The 18,524-nt window shown below is 40.0% G+C and overlaps 1 non-coding gene across 1 annotated transcript; it reads right to left on the bottom strand.

Moving 5' to 3' along the window:
• Positions 1 to 571: 571 nt before the first annotated feature.
• On the bottom strand, positions 572 to 680 carry LOC141636331 (small nucleolar RNA R71). The gene has a single exon (XR_012540950.1). It is a non-coding gene; the product is annotated as a small nucleolar RNA R71 (small nucleolar RNA).
• Positions 681 to 18,524: the final 17,844 nt, after the last annotated feature.

Raw genomic sequence — 18,524 nt, 5'->3', positions numbered from 1 at the left:
TAAACGACGGTATCAAATTTTGGCGCCGTTGCCGGGGAGACGGTGTAATTTTGTTTGCCTTATTTTAGTTTATTTTTCTTGTCTCGAGGAACTTTGATTCCTTGAGGCCGTTGCTTACCTTTGCTTCTAGTTTTGTTTTTGCACAGTTAGAAGACAGGTTTTTGAGAGGAAGACTTGAGTACTCTCACTTTGGATATTATGGCTACAATATATGATAATTTTCAGCCAAAGGAGCACCACCTTCCAAAGGGGCGCCAGTTACCTACCCCTACTACCGGTAATTTTGAGTTTCGTTCCTCTTATATTGATTTAGTGGAGCGAAATCAGTTCGCGGGTCTGCCAGATGAAGACCCCTTGAAGCATTTGGAAACTTTCACAGACTATTGCTGTTCCATACCTATACCGGCTGGGGTAACTCAAGATGAAGTAAAGGGATTTATGTTGTTGTACTCCTTGAAGGATTCGGCGCGAGATTGGTACCGCTACCTCGATAGGGTAGCAGCTGGAGTCACGGATTGGACATCTTTAGCATTAGCCTTCTACAAGAAGTACTTCCCACTTTCAAAGACTGATGCCTTGAAGGGTAAAATCACGAGTTTTCAGCAAGGAGCCGACGAAGATTTTTGTGAAGCATGGGGACGTTTCAAAAGTTTGGTCCGAGCTGTCCCTCATCATGGTTTCCAGCAGTGGTATCTTTGCAACCTATTTTACAATGCTTTATATGATGATTACAAGGTCATCTTGGATGCAGCTGCTAATGGCAGGTTTCAAAACAATACCGGTCAAAGTAAAGGTTGGAACACTATCGAGGAGATGGCAGTCCATAAAGCCGAGTTTGGAAGTTCACGTGGAAAGTCACGAAAGCAAAGTGAAGAAATGACTGCTGTTGTGACACTTATAACTTTTATTTCCACCCGTCTCGAGAAGCTCGAGATTTCTGAAGCTTCCAAGGAGAGAGTCGAAATTCCTGTTCAAAACTCAGATGAGATCGAGAAATTGAAAGAGATGGTCCAACTCCTTTTGGTTCAAGTGGCGAATATGGAAGCAGCCGGGATTGAGTCCTCACGGAATTTTGTGAAACAATTGGAGAATATGGAGGTTAAGCAAGCTGCTAATTCTTCAAGCAAATGTGAAGGGCCGGTTGAGACGATCAATGCCATCAATCTCAGAAGTGGCCTTTCTTATGAAAGTCCCGACAAGCCAAAGGAAGACTCGGGAAATGACGAAGAAGCTCGTTTGAATTTCGTGCAAAACGAGTCAATGCCGATTTCCGTCGATCGACCAACATTCCCGGTCGATCGATCAAGTGTCGATAAAATATTTTTCGGGTCGTAAACTATTCACGCCAAAGACATCCGGTCGATCGACCAACATCCTCGGTCGATCGACCAACATCCTCGATCGATCGATCGAGACACACTGATTAAGTCAATTTCGACAGAACGCATTCACGCCAGCCTTACTTGGTCGATCGACCACTCATACCCGTCGATCGATCGAACCCGAGCAGGATGCAAACCGTCAACTAGTCCGCATGATTCTTCACTCATTGATGATTTGACGGGGTTTTAAACCTACGGAAGCCGAAGGTTACTGATCCTACGGCCAAGTGTTGCGATCCCATATCCGGAGCGTGCCTCGAAGGCTACTAAGTCGAGCGTAAGTTTGGTAAGTTTCGGAGATGGTCCGAATCTCGAGGTAACGGTTCCTTTCATCGATTTAATTACCCGGTACCCTCTTACACTAAATTTATGAAAGATATTTTGAATCGTAAGAGAAATTTTCGTGATGATGGTAATGTTGCGTTTGTGGAGGAATGTAATGCTCTTTCACAAGTTAATGTGCCACCTAAATTAAAGGACCCGGGTAGTTTTTCAATTCCTTGTACTATAGGTAACCACGTAATTGGAAAGGCCCTTTGTGATTTAGGGGCCAGTGTTAGTGTCATGCCGTATTCTGTTTGCGAAAGGTTAAACATTGGTAGACTCAAGGTAACCGATATTACCGTTCAAATGGCAAATAGATCGACTCAGAGACCTATAGGTGTTTTAGAGGACGTACCCGTTCGAGTGGGCAAGTTTTTTATTCTTGTCGATTTCGTTGTTTTGGACATTCGCAGAGGACGTCGGATACCTATTATTTTAGGCAGACTGTTCTTACATACAGTGGGTTTGTGATAGATGTCAAATGCGGAACCATCACCTTAGAGGTAGGGGATGACACCATTGAGTTGATCTTGCTCACAAGGCAATCGAACCTCGCGATGAGGATACGTGTTATTCCATTGATATTGTTGACATGGTTGTTACTTGTAATTGGAGGGAATCCTTAGCCAAGGATCCCTTAGCTGATCTAACCCATTTAGATGAGTGTGCAGGTAATACAGTGGAGAATGCTGAGGGGCCAGATGCTTTGGTTGCCTCAATGGAGAGCTACGAGCTCAACGAAGAAGAAGATGAGATGCTTTTGAGCCTGGCCAACGATAACTTGGTGAACACTTGCTACACCATTGAAGCCGATTCTGTCTATCTTTGTAGAGGTAAAGGTGCCGAGCGTAAGCCACTTCCTCCTAATCTTAAGTATGTTTTCCTAGATGATACGGAGCAAGTACCCAGCTATTGTTAGCTCTAAGCTTAACGATGACCAGCTGTCTGCTTTGATGTGTGTACTTAAGAAAAACAGGAAGGCTTTGGGTTATTCTTTGGATGACATTAAGGGCATGCCCTGATGTTTGTATGCATAGGATAGAGCTGGAAGAAGGCCACAAGCCTTACAGACAGGGTCAACGCAAGTTGAACCCGAAGATGCAGGAAGTTGTTATGGCTGAGGTGATGAAACTACTTGATGCAGGTATTATTTATACAGTTGGCAACTCCAAGTGGGTTAGCCCAGTTCAGGTAGTCCCGAAGAAAGGAGGGACTACCGTGGTTAAAAATGATTAAAATGAATTAATACCAACTCGAGTAGTGACAGGGTGGCGGATGTGCATTGATTATAAACAGTTGAATACCGCCACCAAGAAAGACCATTTCCCCCTCCCTTTTGTTGACCAAATGACTGAAAGACTTGCTTCTAATAAATTTTTCTGTTTTCTAGACGGGTATTCAGGGTTCTTTCAGATCCCTATTCATCCGGACGATCAGAGTAAGACTACTTTTACCTGTCCACAGGGTGTTTTTGCATATCGTAGAATGCCTTTCGGATTGTGTAACGCCCTTGCTACCTTTCAGAGGTGCATGATGGGGATTTTTTCTGATTCTATAGAAAATATTATGGAGGTATTCATGGATGATTTCTCAGTTTATGGTGGTGACTTTGATCGTTGTTTAGCTAACCTCGATAAAGTCATGCAGCGTTGTAGAGATGTTAATCTTGTTTTAAACTGAGAAAAGTGTCAGTTTATGGTCAATGAGGGAGTTGTGTTAGGGCATCTGATTTCTGATAAAGGTATACATATTGACAAAGCAAAGGTGCAAGTGATTGAGCAATTACCTCCTCCCGTGAATGTTAAAGGAGTGAGGAGTTTCCTTGGTCACGCTGGTTTCTATCGGCGTTTCATTAAGGATTTTTCAAAAATTGCTAAACCACTTACACAATTGCTCCTTAAGGATGCTGTCTTTGAATTTACTGATGAGTGCCATGTCGCTTTAACAGGTTAAAGGAGGCCCTAGTTTCTGCGCCAATCATTCAGCTGCCTGATTGGGACCTCCCATTTGAGATCATGTATGATGCCAACGATTATGCGATCGGTGCAGTCCTGGGACAGCGAAAGAATAAAGCTTTGAATGCCATATACTATGCGAGCCGAACTCTGGATGAGGCTCAAGTCAACTATTTTACCACTGAGAAAGAGTTTCTAGCTGTTGTTTTTGCCTTAGACAAATTTCGGTCTTATTTGTTAGGTTCTAAAGTTATTGTTTACACTGACCATGCAGCGTTGAAGACTCTCTTTATTAAGAAATATGCGAAACCGAGGCTTTTGAGGTGGATACTCCTTTTGCAGGAGTTTGATTTGGAGATCAAAGATAAGAAAGGAGCGGAGAATGTGGTAGTCGACCACTTATCTCGTCTACAAATTTGAGAAAGGGAGGATTCGTTGCCTATTAATGATTCTTTTCCTGATGAGAGTTTGTTAGCTATTACTACTTCAGGGTCTTATCCACCTCCGTGGTTTGCTGATTTTGCTAACTTTGCTGTGACAGGTAGGATACCACCCGAGCATTCATGGCAGCAGAAGAAGCGGTTTGCCTATGATGCTAGACAATATTTTTGGGATGATCCTTATGTTTTCAAGGAATGCGTAGACGGTCTCATCCGGAGATGCGTACCTCAGTGGGAGGTGAAGGATATCCTAGAGGCTTGCCACTCTTCTGCTTATGGTGGTCATCACGGTCCGTCCAGGACCGTAGCTAAGGTACTCCAATCTGGTTTCTATTGGCCAACTTTGCATGCAGATTGTCGCAATTTTGTTGCTGAGTGCGATGCTTGTCAAAGATCGGGGAATATTTCCAAGAGACATGAGATGCCACAGGTAGGCATTCTTGAGGTTGAGATTTTCGATGTCTGGGGCATGGATTATCAAGGACCTTTTCCGAGCAGTCAAGGTAACAAATATATCCTCGTAACTGTAGATTATGTATCCAAATGGGTGGAAGCTATTGCTACCCCCCATTGCGATGCAAAGGCCGTGATTAAACTGTTTAAAAAGATCATTTTCCCTCGTTTTGGTGTCCCTCGGGTTGTCATTAGCGATGGGGGAATGCATTTTAAAGAGAAACAACTTAGTGCTTTATTGACTAAATTCGGTGTCCCAACATCGTAGAGGTTTGGGGTATCATCCCCAAACTAGTGGTTAGGTTGAGGTTTCTAATAGAGAGTTGAAAGAAGTCTTAGCTAAAGTTGTTTCTAAATCACGGAAAGATTGGAGTCTTAAGTTGGATGATGTCTTATGGGCTTATAGAACTGCGTTTAAAACGCCAATCGGGATGTCACCATACCGATTGATTTATGGTAAGACATGTCATTTACCTGTTGAGTTAGAGCGTAAGTCTTGGTGGGCTATTTGTGATTTGAATTTGGATCCTAACCTCTCTCGTGAGAAATGCATGACACAATTTGAATGAGCTAGAGGAATTTAGGTGCTAGCCTATGACAATGCAAGGATCTACAAGGAGAAATCAAAGCGCTGGCACGACAAGAGAATCATCAAGCGCGAGTTCCATATTGGCGATAAGGTACTTCTTTTTAACGCTCGTATCCGTTATTTCCTGGTAAGCTGAAATCCAGGTGGACCGGCCCTTATACGGTCACAGCTGTCACAAAGTTCGGATCAGTTGAATTGGAGACCTCTGCTGGAGAAAGGTTCAAGGTTAATGGCCAATATGTGAAGCACTATCATGGATCAGATGCATATGTTGGGAAAGTCGAGGTATTGTACTTCGACCCGCTATCAGATGATGAAAAGTGAGGTAAAAAGGTCGTGCGGGACCTCTTAAAAAACCGCTTAATCGGGAGGCAACCCAGGTTGTAAATTTTTGTAACTTAGGAATTTTATTTTGTCATTTCAATTAATGTGCATTTTGAGTTTTCGTTCTTTTTGTTTGTTGTTTTCTTTAATTCCCTTTAATTGGCAGTTTCTTGGTATGGGAATACGCGCACCTTTGATATTTTTTGCAGGTATCTATTTTATGCAAAGTGCGTAGGAGGAGTGCTTGATTTTTGTGAGGAAAGGACGGGAAATTATGATGGCAAAGGAATTTCTGACGAATTAAAGCCTAAACGCAGCGTGCGTTTGCTGATCGATCGACTGTCCATTGATTGATCGATCGACGAGGAGAGTCCAGAAGCTACTGTGCAGGTAATTTGGTCGATCGACCGAGTAAAGTGGTCGATCGACCACTCTGCGGGATCAGATTACAACTGAAAAAGGGGAGTTTTACTCATTCACTTATTCATTTTCACAAACACAAAGTTTTAAGCAAACCCTATTTCTCTCCCTTTTTTTCGCGATTTCTCTGCCAATTCCACCTTAATCTCTTCCTTTCTTGCTTTAATCTTCAAGGAAATCTTCAAGGTACGTCCCTAATCTCACTTCCATGCTCTATTCTCGAGTTTATTGTTGTTTTATGCGAAATTTTCGACTTATATGCTTGTGAGATGAGAAAAATCGATTTGGGAAATCGATTTTTGGGGCTGTTTTCTTGCCATCCTTATACTTTAATTGCTTATTCTACACTTTCCCCTTTAATTTTCAAGCAAATGAGCAGCTAGGATGAGTTTTAAGCCGTTTTCCCCAATTTTTTCGAAACCCTAATTTGCATTCCAGTTTTGATTTTGATTCGGGTTTCCAGAAATTGACATTGTTTGGGGATTTCTTGCTGCTAATATGTTGATTGCAGGTAACAAACAAAACAAAATGACAAAAGGAAAGGCGCCAATGCAAGAGGGACAATCGAGCCAAAGGCCTGCCAAGCGGTCACGCGGACCGCCCCTGTTGATAGAAGCCACTAAGGATAGTCTACCTGACTATCCGCAGGTTATCTTTGCTAAACCCATTCAGCGCGCTAAATTTTCCTCCTTTGTTTCGAGTACGAAGGTCACAGCTACCCGGTTTCTCCATAAAGACACTTTGGAGAAACTAGGCTGTTACGAGTCGGTCGTGTCCCTGCTAAATGGGACGGGTATGATGGGTCTTGTGGACATGGCTGAGTTCACATATTATGTTTTGACCCTTGAATTCTTTTCGTCTTATGCTTTCGACACAAAAGTTTTCGAGGCTGATTCGACCAAACCTTGCATTTCTTTTCGTCTTTTCAATGTCAATTACTCTCTAACTCTTGCTGATTTTGCGGGTTTTCTGGGTCTTTACTTCGAGGGCAGAACCTCGGACACCTCAGAGAGTCATCGGGTCATGTGGTCTTGTATCGGCGACACTTACGGGTCGAGGAGGACGGGCACTTCCGTCCACTTGCCCCCTCTTCGTTATTTTCTACGGCTAATGGGTAATACCATTTTTGGCCGTAAAGAGTCTAATAATGTGAATAATATTGAGCTTTCAATTTTGGCGGGCTATATGAACGTTGAGCGTCGGACAGCCCGTATCTATAACATTGCCTACTTGACTGCCGCTCACTTTCAGACTGTAAGTGAGGGCACCTTGACCACCATTGCCTGTGGCGGATTGGTGACACGTATCGCCAACCGCCTTGTTCTACTTTTCCCTCGACAGGAGGACCCCATCGACCCTGACCTGCGTTTCATGGACCTCTCTTACGCGAGGGGTGTCTATTGGATCGATAGACAAATGCGGTGGAAGATTGATTCTTTCATCTGTAACCGCATCCCTGTCACTAGCTACCCTCCTGTCCTGCCCCTTACCACTGTTGAGGGGGCAGCTCGGCCGCCCTTGCCTAGTTACAGGCTTCCTCTGGTGGCGGCCACTCCTACTGCTAGTACTTCGAGGAGAGCTCGTGCCTCCTCTTCACAGGCACCCTCTACCTCCACTACCACCCCTCCTGCTGGTACATCCACTTTTCTACCACCTACTCCTTTAGTTGTCCCTCCGGTCATGGACCAGAGGGCAATGTCACGTGTTTTGGGTGATTTGTGTAGGAATTTCAACCAGCACAGGTTGGATACGGCCATTGCCCTATACCCGGTCTACGAGGAGCTAGCTCGGGGGGGGGGGGATGCTTCCACAGGGTGACTGGGCTCACCCTTCTTACTTTGTCCCCCCTGCGGGCGGTTACCCTCACTGCCAGAGACCCTCCCACTACTATCTGCTTTGGTGCCTCCTGGGATCCGGGAGGGCCACTCCCTGCTGCTGCTAAGGAGGAGGAGAGTGACTCGGGGTCCGGAGAGGACAGTGACTCTGACTACGAGGGTGGAGATTAGATGCTGGTGACCTCCCCGTTTTTGGCTGGTTTGGGGAGGTCGTATTTTGTGAGTTATTTTCCCTTCTCTTTTAGCTTCCTTTTCTTTTTTTATGCTTTTATTCTCCCATTTTTCTGCTGGTGATTTGCTGATGAGCACAATGGGGACATTGTGCATTTTGGTTTGGGGAGGGTATTTGCATATGCCTTTTGTTTAGCATCTGCATTTGTTTTTATTGCATTTCAATCACATGTTTAGTGCATTTCTGTTTGCATTTGTTTTTATTTTCATCCATTAAAAAAACAAGAAAAAATTGAAAAATTCAAAAAAAAAACCAAAAATATCACGTTTACTTTTGCATATAGTTGAGTCGGATGGGAGTTATTAATGATGATTTTGCTCTATTAGTCAAATATGCCATTCCTTGCCTTTTCACAGTTGCTTAGCAAGAATTTAAAGTGATCTCTCAAATTTTGTTATGGAATCCATTTCGGGCAATTAGACTTGACTCATTACTTTTGGCAAGCTACTTATACTTTCTGAGATATAGAGCCTATAACTGGTGACATTTATGACCGGTTAATTTAGGATTGAGAGTAGTTACTCCCTTCATTTCATGTTTTGCACGTGTATGAGTTTTGATTGCTTATTGCCTATACGCATTGGGTTGTGGTCGGTATCGCATGTTTTGAGAACTATTGCATCCTCCCCTTTCTCGTTTTACCCCATTAGCTTCACATTAGCCAAAAATTGCCAGTTGCCCTTAACTACATCCCATACTTAGCCTACCATTGTGCCAGGCTAGGAAGTAGTAGAGGAATTTTTGTCAGTTTAGAAGCAGTTTTGGTTCGTTTGTAATGTTGGAGCGAGTACTTTTGAGAAGTGAAGGAGCTGTGTCCTTTTGAAACGGGAAGAGAAAAAAAAAATTTCCAGAAAATGAAAAAAAAGGGAGCTGTCTTACCTGGGCAGAAGGCTCTGTTTTGTGTAAGGGTGGTCGATCGACTGCCATCACTGGTCGATCGACCACCAGTTCAGAGGTTGAAAAAAAAAAAAAATGAAAGAAAAGAAATGGAAACAGGAAAGAGGAGAAAGAAAAAAAAAAAGAGTCTTGAAAATAATAAGGTCTTGGTTGAAATAAGAACACGCCTCATGTGCTTACCTCATGATTTGGAGGCGTTTGTTTGGGTTTTTGTGTTACCTAGTCAATAAAGGCATGGTCTTTTTGTTGAGTTGGAAGAACGGGATTCGGTTTCTAATGGTTCGTTAGGTACTAGCTTTGCTCTTACCTTCACCCCTCCATAATTGTTTTGCCCCTTCTTTCCCACTTAGCCTCACATACCCAAATCTTGCAATAGTTCGGCATGTGATAGTCCTTGACGGTGGTTATGCGTATGTACGGTAGCTAGAATCATTATTCATGCTAGTCAAGCATACATGTTTTGTCGGTCGCAGTCTAAGTGAGAGACTGTATTTTTCTTCTCTCTCTTTTACATAAAATCTTACCATTTGCTTTGCTGAGAGAAGAGTGATCCGGGAGAGTCCGATTGTATGAGTCTTGCAAGGTCGAACGCCCGACTTAATTCAATGATATGCATAAATTTGTTCACTTGATTTAAGCTTTGCAGTAGTTGACTTTGGGCATTAAACGGTTTGGCATTGACTTGTAGTTAGCTCTGAAATGTACTCCTTTCCATTTAGTTTTTATACGGGTCATAGTGCTTGCTTGGGGACAAGCAAGGTTTGGTTTGGGGAGATTTGATACGTGCATTTTCCATACACTTTATCTGCAGTTTTGGCACGTATTTCCACGCATAATTGATAGCTTAAGGCTACTATTTCTCCCCGAAACGGTTTACTTTGCATTTTCTATGATTTATTGTAGGAACGAGTGGAAGTAAGCTAAATCAAGCCTAATTCGTCCTCCGGGGGCAAGTTTAAGGAAGCCAAGAAGAAGGAGAGTCGTATTCACTCACCTTGGGGTGCGTGCAAAGGAGTGAAGAGTTGATTGGAAGGAACAAGAGAGCTACTGCACAGCATATTCAGTCGATCGACAATCTTTGTTCATCGATCGACCATCAAGCTCATCGGATGCTCTTGTTCGCATATTGATCGATCGACCACTCTGGCCTGTCGATCGACCAGTTTTCGAGCTGACACGTTTTTCTTCGTGTTGAACTTTTAAAAGCCCAACTTGTAATTAACTTTCAGTATCTTTTTATCAGTAGAACGCAGCAACTTTTAGGTTATGCTTTTCATTCTGAAAAAACTCAGTTTTAGATCTAGCTTGAAGACGGAAATCTTGATTTCAATACTCTGTTCTTGAATTCAATTAGTAAGCTTTTATTGCAATTCTTTCTTTTCCTTATTTCCTTGTTAATTTGATTCTTATCTTCATCAATTTAATTTCATCAATCAAGTTCTTTCCTTTTGGTTTAGTTTGATTTAATTATGTCAAATTTGTTCTTTACCATCAATTTTGCAATTAGTGTAGTTATGATTATGCGTAGGTAATTCCTTTGATTGGGAATAAGGTGAGCCATGGTATTGAATTAGGATTGTTGTGTAGTATGAGTTCTTCCGTATTGGTCTTGCTATCTTTTGATAAATTTCTCTACTAGATTGAAAGATTGGTGATTTGAATTATCGCTAGATTTGGAATTTCTCTTGAGCGAAAGCGTTGATAAATTCTAGGGAATTAATAGACCGTGAGGTTATTTGAGCTTTGATCGAATGGCTAGCTTATTTTCCCTGAGACCGTATTATAAGACTTTTGCTACCCTACTGACCTGATTTTTGCCATGGTGAACCGAAGTTCCCGATCCCTTTTTTATCTTGTTGAGAATATTCATTTCAGCATTTAGCCAGTTAATCAACCAAATTCAAAACCCCCAATTAATTGTTACTTTTATAGACTGAAAAATAGCAAACAAAATCAACCTTGTCTCTCTGTGGTTCGACCCTTACTATCACTAGCTATAGTTTTAGTTTGGAATTATAAATTTAATTTTGGTACTAAACGACGGTATCACGCGCTTTGCTCCAACTATGGGCTCCCCTTCTCCTTATTCTCATGACCCATTATTTGCTAAGTGGGCCTTCCCCTATTATGTGATTTTTAGCCCAAACAGTAGGAATATCAATAAGCCCACATAAATCAATACAGTCTTGAAAATTCCCCATTGCCTCAATAGTTGTCTGCCCTCCAAGTCTTTCAGATGGAGACATGACACAATTATAGTCCCCACAAAGAATCCAAGGACCTTGCATATGAGCAGCAATAACCTTGAGATCTTTCCATAGAGCTTTCTTTTCATTGGTGTCATTAAAAGCATAAATCATAGAGCAACAAAAAGTGAAATCTGAACTCAGGTCAGTTACTATCATATGTATCATCTGAGCACTATAATACATAAAATGGACATGAAACATAGCAGGGTTCCATATTACCCACACCCTTCCACCACTATGATAAGCTGTGTTAGTGGAAACTGACCATCCATCACAAACATTCATTCTAATACTATTTAGAGACCTAGGTTTTACCTTGGTCTATAGGAGACCAAACAGACCTACCTGATGAGAATGTAGGAACCACTATTTTTTTTGCTTGATAGGACTGTTCAATCCCCTCACATTCTGGAATCCAAGACTATGCATTACCCCTAGTAGGGAGTAACACACTACCATTCGTACCAATACCAACTTTTGGTGTAGCATTGTTTAGTGCTTCCAGAAAAGTATATGGTTTAAGGGAAGAAGACTGCTGCCCAGCCTGAATGATTTCTTGCCTACTCATGGTGACCATAGGTTGGGCAAGAGTATTCACTTGCTTAGAAGTACCTTCTTTGTTCCAGGTGGCCTGAATTAGATGTTGAATTTTCTCTGGAGTCCTAATTGTATCAACAGTAGGATTAATAATAACAGGGGTCTGACCGCTGACACCACTTCCATCCCCATTTACCACCACAAGAACTATAACTCTGATATTTTGAGCCACTGGTTTTTTGGGAATCCATCTCTTAGTTTGCTGGATTGGCTGTGCAGGTTTTGGTTTAGGTTTCCTACAGTTCTCACTTTTATGACCAATTCCCCCACAAACAGAGCACAAAATAGGTTTCCATTCCCACTCTAAGTCAATTTTAACCAAATGACCATCCTCATCTAGAAATTTGACAGAAGGAGGTAGAGTCTCACCAAAAGGCACCTCTAGTAATATCCTTGCAAAACTTAAAATAATTTTCTCCAAAGTTGAGGGGTAACACCTTATGAATTGGCCAACCTGACTAGAAATCTTGGGTAAACATTTAACCCAAAATTTCAATGGTAAATTAAGGAGTTTAACCCAGACCGCAACATTCTTCACATTATCCTTAGTTAATTCAATATTAGGTTGCCAATCCCTTACAATAAGAGGCTTATTATCGAAAAGATAATAATGTCCATGTTTAAGTGCAACACTCTTACTGGCTTCATTCATAAACCTAACAAGAAAAATTCCATTAGGTAAGAATGATACCTTATCAATTGGAAAATTAACCCAAATGCGTCTAACAAATCCTTCAACAATCTCCCATGGCGGATTAGCTCCTAAAATGAAACATACACCAAGGTTTTCCAATAACTGATCTCCTCCTAGACATCCTCAACACTGCACTGCATCAAATCAGAGGGCTCCTCTTCTATGCTTGCCAAGCATTGTTTACGCTTGCCTTGAAGAACCCATTCCTCACCAGACTCTTCAATTTTAATAGTCTCAAGGTCAAACGGCGCAATCCCTGTAATTTCATTGATACTCTTCATCTTTCTAGTAGCCGATGAAGTAGGAACATTTTTAGGGTTTTGTGAAACAAGAACATGAAAATTAGAAGAAATATTATTGGATTTTTGAGTAGATTTGGACGAGGAAGCTTGATATCCCCGTGCCATTATTAATGAATGATTGCACAGAATTCTAGGGTTTCAGACAATTTTTATGAATTTCAGAGCTTTTATCTCTGTAGGTTCTCTCTCATCTTTTTTTCATTCGGATTCATCCTCTTGCCTTTAACTCTTTCAATCAATTTCCAATTTAAGGTAATACATCTCTAAAAGCTTTATATTTCCACTTAATTGAATGTGTAAGTTTAGCCAAATTTTGGCGTCGTTGCCGGGGAAGGCAATTGTTTTTTTTTTTGTGTTCTTGTAAGTATTGTTTTTTTTAAATAAGGATCTTGTCTCCTTTAAATTAGAAAATATGTTTTTATTTCCCCCAATAAGAGCATGAATTACTCCATCACTACTTTGAAAGGCTAGACATATACTTGGTAGATCACCCATATTTATGTAAGAGTCAAGGTTTTTGGGTTGGAATTTACCATAGTTTCAACCGAGGTAATCAAATAGATGTTCAAGTCCAAAGTGAGGGTGAAGTTTTCAAGTTAAAACATGAAAATAAATGGGATGTACTTGATCTTTTGGTTGAAAATTCTCGACAATTAGAAATGCCTAATTCAACTCTAAATCTTACTCCTTGTTTTGATACCTCGCCGAACATTTAATCGATTCAAAATCATGTGAACAACCTTGATTATTCTACATCTCTTACCTTTGATGTGAGTGCTCCAATTTATGATGAAGAAGAGAGTCATGACTTTGATGTGGTCACCTTGTCCTATATTGAACTCGACGTAGATTTTACCATACCCCCGCAATTTGATGACGACTCTTTGGGTGGAGATTCGGGTGATATCTTATGGGATTTGGATGACAATTTTGTAATGAGTGGGTATAACAAGTTTGTTAAGATTTTCCTACTACATAAAGTACCTTACAATGAGTATGTGTTTATTTTTGATGTACCTATATAATAGGATAAAAATATCATTCATGCTTATATCATTATGAATTGTGTATGGTTTCTTTCCATTTTAAGCTATCATAATGTCTCTACTAACTCTTTTGCTAACTTGTAAGATCTTCTCTTAAGGGCATTGAAATGTTACGCTCTTAATTTGCATAATGTTCTTATTTGAAGGGGTAGTGCTGTGTGACCCTAACTTGATTCTTAAGCATGAATATGCGTCATGCTGGACGTTAAACTAGCGCTCATGGGAGGGAACCCGATTTTTGTTATTTGATTCATTTGCTTTAGTTTTGAATAAGGTAGGTTAAATTCGCCATTTGATGCTACATGGGTGATGATGGGAGTGCATTTACAAGTTTGGATGCTCTCTTTTGCTCGGTAATTTCTATACCTGCCCTTTTCTTTTTCTCACATCCCTTGTTTTGTCATTAAGGACAATGTCATGTTCAAGTGTGGGGGAAGGGTTTTAGCTCATGATGGTGTGATATAGTAGCATTTTAGATAAATTTATTCATGTAGTTTGTTTTTAATAATAAACATGGAAATCAACTCACCTTTTTCATAAATTTAGTTGATATTTTCTAGTTTAGAAATGTATTTTACATATTTGAAGTAGGAGTTTTAACATTTGCATGGTAGATACTTGTGCCTATTTTGACGAGTTGAGCTCAACTTGGTGTTAACCTTGGACCCTTAGTGGTGTGAAATGGCCTTTAATTATCATGATTGTCACAAAAATGTAGGTTGATCAACATACCCTCCATTATTCTCAAACAAAAAAAAAATTTAAAAAAAAAATCTCAAATAAAGTGAATTTTTTTCATGTTGTGAAATGAGTATAAGATGTTACATTTCCAAGAGCTATGTTATTTTGCTCTAATGTTAAAAAGTTGTACTCAACTACAAAAATCTCTACTAAGTTGAAATTCAAATCATTACAAGTTGACGTCTCATGCTTGTTGTCACGTTTACTAAGGACCGAGTCCCCTGTTAAACTAAAGGACAACTAATGTGGAGCTTAATTCGTTGTTGTCACCTAGAGTTTGGATCCAATGGACCGAGTTCGGAGGTGGAACAAAGGGTGATATAAGCGTATTTAGAATGGAATGGCACATCTACCAAATCAATGATGTTTCTAACATAGCCAAGTGAATTCAAATGTTTAAATACCCAAAATGAAGTATTTTGTGCTCAAAAGAACAATTGCACTACAAAAAGAAAAATCATCCATTCATAACTCTTTGTTGATCAATTGAAGTTTGAGTGATGGTTGTCGCGGGTTTTAGTGCCTACTAACCCACTAGGCTTGAAGAGGCACTCTTTATTGAAGTAGATGATTGTTAGAGTTGGCATGAGTGTCCCATGCATTTGTTACGATTTCCTAAATCATTCATTTGAACTTGCATCTCTCTATTAGAATTTGTTAACTTGTGATTGAAAATGTGAGGGTTTCCTTGGTCTAGGTGAGCTTACTCGAGGGCGAGTAAGGTCTAAGTGTGGGGGAATTTCATGTGGCAGTTTTTTACCGTCTTTACCAACCCAATTATTAGCTAATTTAGCCCATATATATGTTATTTATTGTTATTTTAGATCACTTATGCATTTTGGTAGTAGTTGCGTTATTTGGATGTATTTCTACGTAATTTTGGTTTAATGTGTAGGTGTCACGATCGATAATCGCGTTCTCAGTTTAGGAAGTGAGTTGGATATTTCTACACTAATGTATTGGACCAAACACATGCCAATTAATGCGCTAAGAAGAGTCAAATGCTTGTGGATTGAAGCCAGGTCAAGGCCCAAAGCATCATAGTCAAAGCGCGTAAACAAGCAAAGAAAAGAAAGTATCACAAGGAAATGCCACTCGGAGTGGCAAAATGCCAATTAGAGTGGAAAAATAAAGAGACTTAAATTTATAGCCACTTGGAGTGGAAAAATGGCACTTGGAGTGGCTCAGCATTGGATTCGCATTGGATTCCGACAACTCCTTAATTCTCCTTTATTTTGGCAATTATGCTCATACTTTATGAGCTTTATGGAGATGCTCTTTGAAGACCTATATAAGAAGATGTTGTTGATCAATTTTCATATACTTTTACATAATTCCTCTACCTGTTAATCATTATAATACATAAAAATAATTTCCAATTTCTAGTTTGTTTAGTTAATTCATTTGTGTGGAGGGCTAAGTTCTACATCTTAGAACAAGTTCTTGAAGCCAATTTAGTTATTAAATTGTAAGACTCTTATTCTATTTCTATTTCATTGTTTGAATATAAAGTTTAATTTGGATTATTGTTGGTTTGTTAATTATGCATCTAGAATGATCAACTAGTTGTTATTATTTAATTGACCATTGCTAGATTAGGTGAATGAATCTTTTGTTTGTTTACCTATTTCGTTGTAGCAATTATAATTCATCAATTAGTATGCTAATTCATCATTGTTGAGTTAGAAATGATTAAACTTGTATGAATGAAAGTGGAGCATTGCTTGTATTCTTCATTTATTCATCTTTGCTAAATTCCATCGCTATATTCTACAATCTTGATACGATTAGGCGCTTGACTAAATTGACTATATTGTAAGAGGTATTTGTTTACGCTTGTAGCTAATAAATAATATTATGTGGAATTAGAAGTCAACAACTTCATAGCAAAGTATTCAATTATGAAATAGATTAGAGAAGTCAATTATCAATTCATAACTAGTTTGTGGAAATTACTTGGTCCAAGAATTATTCTCATATTTGTTTACACATTCAATTATTTATATTGCTTTTACATTTCATTGCATTAGATTATTATTTTAGTAGACTTAAATCCATCAACATATTAAAACCCCCCATTTGGTTACTTAACTTTTGCCCACCTTAAATCGACATAAACACCTTCCCCGTGGGATTGACCCCTACTTACACTTGCTACTAGTTTGAGTTTGTAGTGGATAAAAATACTAATTTGGAGACTCAAGACAAGTCTAGCCAATGGTGAATGTGATTGAAAAGATTCTGAGGTCGCTGAGCTTGATAGGCATTTTGTTTGATATGACCGAGCTACACTCTTCCGTTGAGGCAACAAGCTCATGGTCATTGACACTCCTTAACTTTAATATAACTTCCACTAGGAAGTCGGTGTAATGAGGCGTCTCTTCTATGGATGGAAGGGTGGCTTCCATCTTATTAGCCAAGTTAATGAATTTCTCGCATCGTGAGTCTTCATTGGCCTTTTCCCCTTTTGAAGAAAAGGTAGAGGTGGCACATATGTAGCCTTTGGTGTAATCATGGGTTCCTCAAGAAGTACCTCACTCACCAAGTTACAATTTTTTTCTTCTAAGGAGCTCTCCCTCAACACAACCATCTCTTGTTTTTCCGAGTTGGTCTCAACTTCTACGCTCACATTTTGTGCTTCCATTATTTCTTTAAGCACAAATTCTTCATCAATTTCACACTTCCTTGGTTCACCAACTTTGGGAGTGGTGGGTATTGTCATTATCATCTCTCCTTTTTCCTGGTTAGCTTCAACTTCTAAATTTTCATCAAGAACTGTCATTATTTGCTCAAGCACGAAGTCATCTTCCATGCTTTTTCCTTTGGGTTCATAATCAATGTTGAGAATTGTTGACATCATTGAGCTAACATTCTCCTTAGCCACCAAAAGAGGTGTTGCATTAAATGACTCTTCTTGATTTGGTGATGAATAAAGTCCTTCCTTTTCCACTTCAAATCCTAACATAATTGCATTCACTTTCCTTGCTTTAATTAGATCCCTTTGATTATGCCCTTATCCTAGTAATCCACCCGGTGGTCTTATAGGGTTAGAAAGAGATTGAGAGGCCACTTGGGCTTTAAGGTTTCTTTGGGAAGTTGAGAGATTCTTCATTTGTTGTTGGGTATTACTTGCCAAGTCTCCTTTCAACGTAACCAAGTTGTTTTATCGAGCCTCTTCCGTGGAATTATTTCCTTGAGGTGGTTGCTAATTGTTGAAAGGTTGGTTGGCTAGTAGAAGAGCAAAACCATTTTCTTGATCCTGAGAGCTAGAGCATTGGTTATTCCGTTGTTGTTGGTATCCTTGGTTGTCAGACCCTTGTATCCTTGGTTATACCCTTGATATTGCCGTTGATACCTTTGATTATGTTGTAACCTTGTCCTTGCCCATGATTTTGGCCTTGATATCTTCGATAGTTCTCTTGGTTGTTGTTATTCCATTGATTAAATCGGTCCTTGATTGTGATTGTTAAAACCTTGATTTTCCCTTTGTTGTAACCTTGGTTCTATTGATTATTATTGTTCAATTGATTGTTGTTGTACCCATGATTGAACCCTTGGTTGTTGAATGGAGGCCTTGGTGGGCGATTTGAGAAATTATTAAATGCTTGGAAGGCATTTATATCTTGTACATTGTTCCCCTCAAAGTTGTTGTTGTAGAGGTTGTTGCCACATATATCATAAGTGTGCCCCGTCCCTCGACATGACTCACATGTGGATCTTTGCATCACTTCCTCCATGGGTGGCCCATGAGCTGTAGTAGCTTGGTTCAGTTACTTCCTACTTAACTCCTCAATTTTCTTGTTGAGCATATCAAACTTAGCATTAGTCTCCACGTTCACTAAGGACTCGGAAGGGGGCTTGCTTCTTCTCAAGATATTCCCTGTTGTGACATAGTTTGCGTTGGAGTGTACCATTTTCTTGATCAAAGCGGTGCCATTGGCATCTCCAAGGTGATCAAATCCACCTCTCGCAGAAGCATTCACCATTTCTTTCGTTCTTGGCAATAGTGTTTGGAATAATGTTTGAGTGATATACCAAGCTTGT

This window comes from Silene latifolia, chromosome Y (genome assembly GCF_048544455.1).
Source record: "Silene latifolia isolate original U9 population chromosome Y, ASM4854445v1, whole genome shotgun sequence".
Classification (NCBI taxonomy): domain Eukaryota; kingdom Viridiplantae; phylum Streptophyta; class Magnoliopsida; order Caryophyllales; family Caryophyllaceae; genus Silene; species Silene latifolia.
This window is presented reverse-complemented; position numbering and strand designations above follow the sequence as displayed.